Genomic DNA, 11,806 nt, shown 5'->3' with positions numbered 1-11,806 from the left:
TTCTATGTGCTTTTTATAACTCAATAGCACATAAACAAACTGAAGTAAGTACTAGCCCTGACTGAAACCTCAAATCTGTCCACAAAACACCACTACCGCACCAGCTGCGCTCTCTTTCTCCTCCAGTTTAAACACTATTGATCAAAACATCAGTGGCCCAGACTCATTATTCCTCCTCCTCCGACCTCTAGTCTGCTCGCTCCAAACACGTTCGCCTTACGCTTACCGATAAGATTTCAACCGTCAGTAATCGCTTCTCTGAGCCTGACCGACTCGGCCTGCAGCCGACAGCGCCAATCCTACCTACCGCATACTGCCTTTCCTGTCAAAAATACTAAAGCGCAGTCTTTAATCAAGTCTCTGAATTCTACCATCCGGCTTAGAATATGGCACTTTATTCTTAGTAGAAAACAAACAAACTAACTACAAACAAACTACAAACCAAAAAAAAGAAAGATTAGGACAAAAGACTTGGAAAAAACTACCATCAGCCATTTATGTACCATCTGGCATTAAACTACCATCAGCCATTGAACTACGAAAAAAAAACTGATCAAAGTACCACCAAAAGACAGCGAAAAACTACCATCGGACACAACCGTAAAACTGTGACAGATCATATACTATATGACATTTTTACAGCAAACAAGTCAAATAAACAAGTAAACAAAACATCAAATATTCAAATGCTCCGATCGATACGTTTACTTCCTCTCTTAAGCGCCGCTTCCTGTTTGACTTCCTGGATCTTGTCCTTCGCAGTCTTTTCCACAGTATGGTGTTTTAATGACTTACCTTCTCCGCAGCCTCGGCTCTTGCGATGCCGACCTCTCGTCTCCGCTGAGAACCGAGCGCTGGGGCGACGGAGCATTCTCCGTAGCTGTCCCGTCCCTCTGGTAGTCGCTCCCCAAACGCGGATGTGTACTGCGCCAATCTGTTAAAATCGCAAAACAAACCTCACATTTTTACAACTGCTTTGTGAGATTAATGTAATCTGGCAAAACTGTCATCTCACCAATATACATATTGAATTTTTATATTGTATTATTTCATTAGCACCTATTGGATTGTCGCAATCTAATTTCGTTGTACTGCACGATGACAATAAAGGGCTTGAATCTGTGTGGGGTGCTACTCCACTCTACCGCAGAGTAGAGTGCAGTACTACCTGACTCCGTGTTAGAGTGGAGTAGTACCCCACTTTAACACAGAGTGGGGTACTACTCTACTCTACCACAGTGTGCTGATCAGATACTAACCTCCTCCAGAGCTTCCACAGGTCCTCATCAGTGTGCTGGCTGAAAGGCTCCAAGTTCTTCTTCGTGGACTTCATGGAGTCTGTAAACATTGAAATGTGATAATAAAGACAATGGTGATTCACAATCTTCCCTGGTGCTTCTTAAACTCTGCTGCTGAATGGTGCATTAATATCAAAATAAATTGAATTGACAGGCAAACATCAAATTCAATCAGATTTCAGAGAGTCGCATTTAATTTCTTTCTGTCCGTAAATGTTCGTCGTTGTATTAACTGTATTCCTTCCTTTATTCAATTATTTTCTGTTAGTAGTACTGTTGTATAGTCAAACATTTCATTTTATAGAGAACTTGTTACTTGATTTTGTGTGTATGTGTAAACAACTCGGATCAGTGTTCGAGAACTCCGTGGCGACCCTGAGATTAAGAGACTCGATTGATTAATATCAAATTCTGAAGTTTTCCCTATTTTTTTCCACATTGGATGGCATCCGAAATTGAAAATAAGGGTGAATTCTAATAGTACAACTAATGTTGTGGGATATCTGAAGCCGAGTGTCAACTCTCTTTCGCATTTTACAACTATTTTGACATTAATTCATAAATTATCATTAATCTGCTCTATGCAATAACGCTACATTTTTTGACATACTATATTCATTTTTATGACATAATATAATATGTTTTGACATACAATATTATTACCATGACATCATAATATTATTTTACAACATAATATGCAGTTTTTCTTTTTTACATACTATAATTTAATGGCATTGTATACTATGACATTTTTTCTGACATGCTATACTATGATTAATTTTGACATACTATACTATTATTTCATGACCTCCTATGCTATGAGTTATTTTGACATACCATATTATTTTTTTGACATACTATATGATTTTATGATATATTTTATGACTTCCTATACTATGACTTTTTTGACAATATATTGTTTTATAAAATATATTATGACATACTATATTATTATTTAATGGCAAAGTACACTGACTTTTTTTGATATCCTATATTATTTTTATGACATGCTACATTATTTTATGACATGCTATACTATGACTTTTTTGATATCCTATATTATTTTATGACATACTATATTATTATTTAATGGCATACTATGCTATGACTTGTTTTGACATACTATATTATTTTTATGACATGCTATACTATGACTTTTGACATACTATACTATGACTTTTTTGATATCCTATATTATTATTTTATGACATACTATACGTTTTTTTGACATACTATATTATTATTTAACAGCACAGTATACTATGACATTTTTTTGACATACTGTATCATTATTCTATGGCATAACATACTATGATTTTTTTTTTACATACTTTATTATTTTATGACATACTATACTATGACTTTTTTTGATATCCTATATTATGACTTTTTTTGATATCATATTATTTAATGTCCTACTATATTATTTTATAATGACATACTATGCTATGACTTTTTTTTTTTACATACTATATTATTATTTAATGAAATATATTATTTTATGACATGCTATACTATGACTTTTTTGACATACTATATTATTTTATAACATACCATTTTATTATTTAATGACACACTATGCTATGCCTTTTATGATAATAAACAAGTACTACTCTTTTCTAGAATGTACGAGTAGGAGGACTCACCAGTGTCCGGTTGCTTTCTATGACGGTGTTGAGACGATGAGCTATAGTGAGCGCAGTGCATTCTCTGAACTTGTCCCGTATGGTTTTCTGGATCTGCTCATCTGTCCTGTAGAGACACGGTATTCATATTAAAGACATGAGCCACAAGTCATAAAAAAGTCATAGTATATATAGTATGTCGAAAAAAAACTCACAGTATAGTATGTCGAAAAAAACCTCGACATACTAACTAACTATTTTAGGACTTACTATATTATGACATTTTTTGACATACTATATTATATTTTATGACATGCTATACTATGATTCTTTTTTGACATACTATATTATTTGTTTATGATATACTATATTATTATTTTATGGCATATTACACTGTGTGCATAATTATTAGGCAAGTGAGTAATTTGACCCTATCATCATTTTTATGCATATTTTCCAACTCCAAGCTGTATAAACTTGAATGCTTATTGGATTTAAGCTTATCAAGTGAAGTGTATTTGTGTAATGAGGGAGGGTGTGGCCTAAGGAGATCAACACTCTATATCAAGGTGTGCATAATTATTAGACAGCTTCTTTTCCTCAGCTAAAATGGGCCAAAAAAAAAGATTTAACTGACTCTGAAGAGTCAAAGATTGTAAAAAATCTTTCAGAGGGATGCAGCATTCTTGAAATTGCTAAGATATTGGGGATTGATCACAGAACCATCAAACGTTTTGTTGCAAATAGTCAACAGGGTCGCAAGAAAAGTGTTGAGAAAAAAAGACGCAAATTAACTGCCAAAGATTTGAGAAGAATCAAACGTGAAGCTACCAGGAACCCGTTATCCTCCAGTACCGTCATATTCCAGAACTGCAACCTACCTGCAGTGCCCAGAAGTACAAGGTGTTCAGTGCTCAGAGATATGGCCGACGTAAGGAAGGCTGAAACCCGACCGCCGCTGAACAAGACGCATAAGTTGAAACGTCAAGACTGGGCCAAGAAATATCTGAAGACAGATCTTTCAAAGGTTGTATGGACTGATGAGATGAGAGTGACTCTTGACGGACCGGATGGATGGGCCCGTGGATGGGCCCGTAGCTGGATCAGTAACGGGCACAGAGCTCCACCTCGACTCAGACGCCAGCAAAGTGGAGGTGGGGTACTGGTATGGGCTGGTATTATTAAAGATGAGCTAGTTGGACCTTTTCAGGTTGAAGATGGACTCAAAATCAACTCCCAAACCTACTGCCAGTCTTTAGAAGACACTTTCTTCAAGCAGTGGTACAGGACAAAGTCTGCATCTTTCAAGAAGACCATGATTTTTATGCAGGACAATGCTCCGTCGCATGCATCGAAGTACTCCGCTGCGTGGCTAGCCAGTAAAGGCCTTAAAGATGAAAGAATAATGACATGGCCCCCTTCCTCACCCGACCTAAACCCTATTGAGAACTCGTGGGCCCTTCTTAAACGGGAGATTTACGGGGAAGGAAAACAGTACGCCTCTCTGAACGGTGTCTGGGAGGCTGTGGTTGCTGCTGCGCAAAAAGTTGATCGTCAACAGATCAAGAAAATGACAGACTCCGTGAATGGAAGGCTTATGACTGTTATTGAAAAGAAGAGTGTCTATATTGGTCACGGATATTTTTTTTTAAATGTCAGAAATGTTTATTTGTAAATTTTGAGTTGTTTGTTTATTATTCTCACTTTAACAGATGAAAATAAACAAGTGAGATGGGAAAATGTTCATTTTTCATTTAGTTGCATAATAATTCTGCACACATAGATATTCTCCTAAGAAAGCCAAAACCTCACTTTTACTTTCTTAAATATTCAGGTTTGAGGTTTATTAACATTTTGGATTGACTGAGAGCACTGTAGTTGTTCAATAATAAAGATAGTCCTCAAAAATACAACTTACCTAATAATTGTGCACACAGTGTACACTATGACATTTTATGACATACTATATTATTATTTCATGACATACTATAAGATGACTTTTTTTGATATCCTATATTATTATTTAATGTGATGTTATATTATTTTTTAATGACATATTATGTCATCAGCCAATTTAGAGGTATTGCGCTGCTGAATGTGGAAGGGAAGATCTTCTCGGTGATGGCAAAGCGCATGACAAGCTACTTTCTGGCAAACAACTACATCGATACCAGCTGTCAGAAGGCAGGCATCCCAGGGTTTCCTGGCTGCGTGGAGCACTCTGCTATGATCTGGGAACAGATCCAGTCAGCGAAGCGGAGTAAATCAGACCTCCACGTGGTTTGGCTGGATCTTGCAAACGCTTATGGTTCTGTTCCCCACCAGCTCATCAATTTCGCTCTCAACTTCTTCCACATCCCATCTTGCATCCAGAGCCTAATAACAAGCTATTTCAACAACTTCCGCGTCTGCTACACAACCCAGGAGATCTCAACGGGTTGGCACCAGCTGGAGAAAGGGATAGCAATGGGTTGTTCCATCTCTCCCATCCTTTTCACGGCAGCGTTTGAGATCATCCTGATTGGGGGCAGACAGATGGTCCGAGGAGTCAGATCCCAAACAGGTCTGCGACTCCCGGCTTTACGGAGCTACATGGATGACGTTACCACCCTCCTCCAGACAGCAGCGTGCACTGCCAGACTCCTGAAAAGGCTTGAGGAGCTCTTATCATGGGCCCGGATGAAGATAAAACCTGCTAAGTCCCGCAGCCTCTCAATCCGGAAAGGAGCCCGGAACGATAACATCACCTTCTCAGTCGATGGCGAGAAGATCCCACTGTTGGCGGAACAACCTGTGCGAAGCCTTGGAAGGCTTTACACAGCCGACCTGTCCGATAAGCACATGGCTGCCTCTGTATTAGCTCAGCTCACGAATGGCCTGAGCAAGATCGACCAAAGTCCCCTGCCAGGGAAATTCAAGGTCTGGTGTTACCAGTTCACCCTATACCAACGTCTGATGTGGCCCCTAAAGTTGTGCGACATCACCTCAACAACCGTTTTGAAGTTGGACGGAAAAGCCAACAATTACATCCGCAAATGGCTGGGCCTTCCTCGATGTCTGACCAACACTGCACTGTTTGGGAGAACCACCCTGAAGCTCCCACTGAAATCCATCAACCTAGGCTACAAACAGGAGAAGGTGAGACTTGTTTTCGAGCTGAGAGACTCACCTGACCCGTCTGTCCAAAACACCAAGGTCCAAATTCGAACAGGACGCAAGTGGGATGTAACTCAGGCAGTCGACCAGGCCATCAATCGCCTAAAACACCAGGAGATTGTCGGGCAGCTGCAGCAAGGCAGGGCCGGGTTTGGGTGGGGACCAGCACCCAAGATGTGGTCCAAAGCATCGAAGAAGGAAAGGAAAGATCTCGTGATCTCCGAAGTCACAAAGATTGAAGAAGAGGGCTACAAAATCAGAGCAGTCAGCCAACAACAGCAAGGCAGATGGACAACCTGGGAGGCGGTGATAAACCGAACTATCACGTGGGCAGACATGTGGAAGATGCCCCAAGCAAGGCTGAGTTTCCTGATCAGGGCCACATATGACACCCTTCCCAGTCCCCGGAATCTTCACCTCTGGTATGGCACAGAGGAGACCTGCCAACTCTGCAACTCCAAAGACCCCACCTTGCGGCACATCCTCTCTGGATGCAAGGCAGCGCTAGCGCAGGGCCGGTATAGATGGCGCCACGACCGGGTGCTGCGTAAGCTAGCCGAAATCCTGGAGACACGCAGGCTGGAGGTAAACAAGGCCAGCCCAGCAACATCTCAGCGGCTGATCCAGTTTGTTCAGCAAGGGGGCAAAGGCCAGAGCAGCAGCGCAAGGGGGCAGTCTCTCCTGTGTCTTGGAGGTGAGTGGAATATGAGAGCTGACCTTGACCAGCAGTTAAAGTTCCCGCATGAAATAACACCAACATCCCTTCGGCCAGATATTGTGCTCTGGTCCACCCCTACAAGGACGGTTATCATGGCGGAGCTGACTGTCCCATGGGAAGAGGGGATGGAGGCTGCTTTCGAGAGAAAGAAGGAAAAGTACTCAGAGCTGGCAGCTGAGTGCATTCAAGCAGGATGGAGGGCGGTCACCCGTCCAGTAGAAGTCGGGTGCAGAGGCTATGCTGGAACATCCACCCAGCGGCTCCTGAGGTCCCTGGGGATCACAGGCTCCAAGCTTAGAAAGGCGCTCAAAGAACTTGCGGAGGAGGCTGAGCAAGGGAGCTTCTGGCTCTGGCTTCGTAGAAAGGACAAGGCGTGGGGAAAAGGAGGGTCCTAAGGCTGGCTGCAGGGGGCGGCAGGGAGACGTCCCTGTCGCTGCTCCACCACCTGGAGATGTTCCGGGATTAATGGAGCGAAACATCAGTGAAGGGTGGCTCCCGGCTGACGACCCTGCAGCCGGCCCAATGGCACCGTCGGAGGTGTGACAGGCAGAAATGCCCAGCAGGTATAACCACCTGTGCTTCAATTTAGTTAATCTGGCTTGCCAGTGACTACTGAGAACAGAGCAGTTGACATCCAGGAAAGACTGGAGGGCTGCCAGGGAAGTCTGGCTGACGGCAGGAAAGACTGCACCGGGGGTGGAGGGGCTAGTTACCCTTCTTCACACGTCCTTGTAGCTCATCCTACAGGAACTCCCAAATAAACTACAAGCAGAATAAGGAAAAAACAGCCCGGCGGTCCACCGAGAGGCGGGATGGAATATGGACCAACCAGGACAGATAACATGGTAACGACCGGAACGACAACGACGAACGATCAAAGGATCCTCAGAAAATGTGGCTGCGGGTGGTCCAAAGTAACAACCTACCGGGGCCTGCGAATCCACCAGGGGAAGACAAGATGCGGCGGCAGCACCCAGATGCAAACTTGCACTGCGCAAGCAGGTCAGACAAGGAGGAATCATAGCCAGGTTGAGCACCACAGTGCTATTGATCCTACCATTGCAACTGGTGAGAGAGAGCAACTTCAGCCTTCCCAGCAGGTTTCGCAACAACACCAGCATGGCCCCGAGCCGGAGCATCAGAGCGAGACACGGAGGAGAGAACCCACAATAGAGACTTCTGAGAAACCAGCCCGGAAACCCAAGGTCAAGTGGCCAAAAGCCAGCGATAAGGAGGCATGGAGAAGCTTCGAAGAGAGCATACACATCACCCTTCAGAACACATTAAGAGGCAGCACAACATCCAAACTGAACATCTTTGCCCATATCATCTACGAAGAAGGCACGGGTAGATTTGGAGAGATGCCACAGAGGAGGATCGTCCCCAGGCAGACTGGGAGACGGGAGAGAGAAATCCTCCAGCTGGTAAAGGAGCGGCGGCTATTGCGGAAAGCATGGAGAAGAGCCGAGAACGAGGAGAAAGAGGGCTTGCAGAACCTGTGGAACCAGATTAGAACCAGACTCAACCACCTGAGGCGAGCTGAGAGGATCAGGAAACGTAGAAGCCGAAAGGAGAAAGCAAGGGCGAGCTTCTTCCATGACCCTTTCAAGTATGCCCGAGGCTTGCTGGAGGAGAAGAAAACAGGGAAACTGCAGACTACCGAGCAGGAACTGGAGGAATACATCAAAGACCAGCTCAGTGATAGCCAAAAGGAAAAACCCCTCGGATCCCCAGGTCACGTACCCCTCCCACCCGAGCCCTCCTCCCAGTTTGACACCACTCCCCCCAGATGGTCCGAAGTCCAGCAAGTGGTAGAACGAGCGAGAGCTGCATCAGCACCAGGTCTAAACGGAGTACCCTATAGGGTATATAAGAGCTGTCCTATGATCCTGAAGCTCTTGTGGAGACTGATGGGACTTGCCTGGAAGAACCAATCCATCCCCCCAGCATGGAGCAGAGCAATCACCACCTTCATCCCAAAAGAAAAAGACTCCCACAACATCAGCCAATTTAGAGGTATTGCGCTGCTGAATGTGGAAGGGAAGATCTTCTTCTCGGTGATGGCAAAGCGCATGACAAGCTACTTTCTGGCAAACAACTACATCGATACCAGCTGTCAGAAGGCAGGCATCCCAGGGTTTCCTGGCTGCGTGGAGCACTCTGCTATGATCTGGGAACAGATCCAGTCAGCGAAGCGGAGTAAATCAGACCTCCACGTGGTTTGGCTGGATCTTGCAAACGCTTATGGTTCTGTTCCCCACCAGCTCATCAATTTCGCTCTCAACTTCTTCCACATCCCATCTTGCATCCAGAGCCTAATAACAAGCTATTTCAACAACTTCCGCGTCTGCTACACAACCCAGGAGATCTCAACGGGTTGGCACCAGCTGGAGAAAGGGATAGCAATGGGTTGTTCCATCTCTCCCATCCTTTTCACGGCAGCGTTTGAGATCATCCTGATTGGGGGCAGACAGATGGTCCGAGGAGTCAGATCCCAAACAGGTCTGCGACTCCCGGCTTTACGGAGCTACATGGATGACGTTACCACCCTCCTCCAGACAGCAGCGTGCACTGCCAGACTCCTGAAAAGGCTTGAGGAGCTCTTATCATGGGCCCGGATGAAGATAAAACCTGCTAAGTCCCGCAGCCTCTCAATCCGGAAAGGAGCCCGGAACGATAACATCACCTTCTCAGTCGATGGCGAGAAGATCCCACTGTTGGCGGAACAACCTGTGCGAAGCCTTGGAAGGCTTTACACAGCCGACCTGTCCGATAAGCACATGGCTGCCTCTGTATTAGCTCAGCTCACGAATGGCCTGAGCAAGATCGACCAAAGTCCCCTGCCAGGGAAATTCAAGGTCTGGTGTTACCAGTTCACCCTATACCAACGTCTGATGTGGCCCCTAAAGTTGTGCGACATCACCTCAACAACCGTTTTGAAGTTGGACGGAAAAGCCAACAATTACATCCGCAAATGGCTGGGCCTTCCTCGATGTCTGACCAACACTGCACTGTTTGGGAGAACCACCCTGAAGCTCCCACTGAAATCCATCAACCTAGGCTACAAACAGGAGAAGGTGAGACTTGTTTTCGAGCTGAGAGACTCACCTGACCCGTCTGTCCAAAACACCAAGGTCCAAATTCGAACAGGACGCAAGTGGGATGTAACTCAGGCAGTCGACCAGGCCATCAATCGCCTAAAACACCAGGAGATTGTCGGGCAGCTGCAGCAAGGCAGGGCCGGGTTTGGGTGGGGACCAGCACCCAAGATGTGGTCCAAAGCATCGAAGAAGGAAAGGAAAGATCTCGTGATCTCCGAAGTCACAAAGATTGAAGAAGAGGGCTACAAAATCAGAGCAGTCAGCCAACAACAGCAAGGCAGATGGACAACCTGGGAGGCGGTGATAAACCGAACTATCACGTGGGCAGACATGTGGAAGATGCCCCAAGCAAGGCTGAGTTTCCTGATCAGGGCCACATATGACACCCTTCCCAGTCCCCGGAATCTTCACCTCTGGTATGGCACAGAGGAGACCTGCCAACTCTGCAACTCCAAAGACCCCACCTTGCGGCACATCCTCTCTGGATGCAAGGCAGCGCTAGCGCAGGGCCGGTATAGATGGCGCCACGACCGGGTGCTGCGTAAGCTAGCCGAAATCCTGGAGACACGCAGGCTGGAGGTAAACAAGGCCAGCCCAGCAACATCTCAGCGGCTGATCCAGTTTGTTCAGCAAGGGGGCAAAGGCCAGAGCAGCAGCGCAAGGGGGCAGTCTCTCCTGTGTCTTGGAGGTGAGTGGAATATGAGAGCTGACCTTGACCAGCAGTTAAAGTTCCCGCATGAAATAACACCAACATCCCTTCGGCCAGATATTGTGCTCTGGTCCACCCCTACAAGGACGGTTATCATGGCGGAGCTGACTGTCCCATGGGAAGAGGGGATGGAGGCTGCTTTCGAGAGAAAGAAGGAAAAGTACTCAGAGCTGGCAGCTGAGTGCATTCAAGCAGGATGGAGGGCGGTCACCCGTCCAGTAGAAGTCGGGTGCAGAGGCTATGCTGGAACATCCACCCAGCGGCTCCTGAGGTCCCTGGGGATCACAGGCTCCAAGCTTAGAAAGGCGCTCAAAGAACTTGCGGAGGAGGCTGAGCAAGGGAGCTTCTGGCTCTGGCTTCGTAGAAAGGACAAGGCGTGGGGAAAAGGAGGGTCCTAAGGCTGGCTGCAGGGGGCGGCAGGGAGACGTCCCTGTCGCTGCTCCACCACCTGGAGATGTTCCGGGATTAATGGAGCGAAACATCAGTGAAGGGTGGCTCCCGGCTGACGACCCTGCAGCCGGCCCAATGGCACCGTCGGAGGTGTGACAGGCAGAAATGCCCAGCAGGTATAACCACCTGTGCTTCAATTTATGAAATTTTTTTGATATACTATATTTATGATATTTCTTAGAGGACAATTTTTATAGCATACTATATCATGACATCTTTTATGACTTTTTATGATATGCTATACCTATGTCATTTTTATTACATAATAAATTATACATTTTTAATGCATACTATACTATGACATTTTGTCTGACAAAAATATTGATACACACGAGTATCACGATATTATGTTTTGCAATACTCGATTCTCCAAAACGCTGTATCGATTTTTAATTAACCTCTTAAAAATCTGACGCTTAATTTTAGCAAGACACTACTACTCACAAAAGTGGAACAGAAATTCTGGAGCGCGAGTTTTACCCGGAAAGTTTTGTCTGAGCGCCAGTTGTTGTCTGTCGGCTGTAGCGGTCGGCTTTTAGTCGGGTTAATCGAGCTCAGTGGACAACGATTTGTGTCAAACTGTATGCCGACACTGTTAAACTGAAGTCGGGTATATTATATATATACTTAATCGGGGGTCCAATGGGGAACGCGACATTTCATTCATATATCTTGAGGTCAGAGTCAAGGGACCCATTTGAAAATGGACATGACAGTTTTTCCTCGACAAAGTTTAGCCTAACTTTGGA

General features: G+C 45.3%; 1 long non-coding RNA gene across 1 annotated transcript in view; it reads right to left on the bottom strand.

Moving 5' to 3' along the window:
* Nucleotides 1-11,806, bottom strand: part of LOC141763031 (uncharacterized) — a 12,155-nt gene continuing 349 nt past the window's right edge. The window contains exons 2-3 of the long non-coding RNA XR_012592970.1: nucleotides 2,945-3,050; nucleotides 1-134 (exon numbers count right to left, since the gene is read on the bottom strand). This is a non-coding gene — a long non-coding RNA (uncharacterized LOC141763031). The remainder of the gene's footprint in view (nucleotides 135-2,944; nucleotides 3,051-11,806) is intronic.

Source organism: Sebastes fasciatus, chromosome 24 (genome assembly GCF_043250625.1).
Source record: "Sebastes fasciatus isolate fSebFas1 chromosome 24, fSebFas1.pri, whole genome shotgun sequence".
NCBI classification, from domain to species: domain Eukaryota; kingdom Metazoa; phylum Chordata; class Actinopteri; order Perciformes; family Sebastidae; genus Sebastes; species Sebastes fasciatus.
This window is presented reverse-complemented; position numbering and strand designations above follow the sequence as displayed.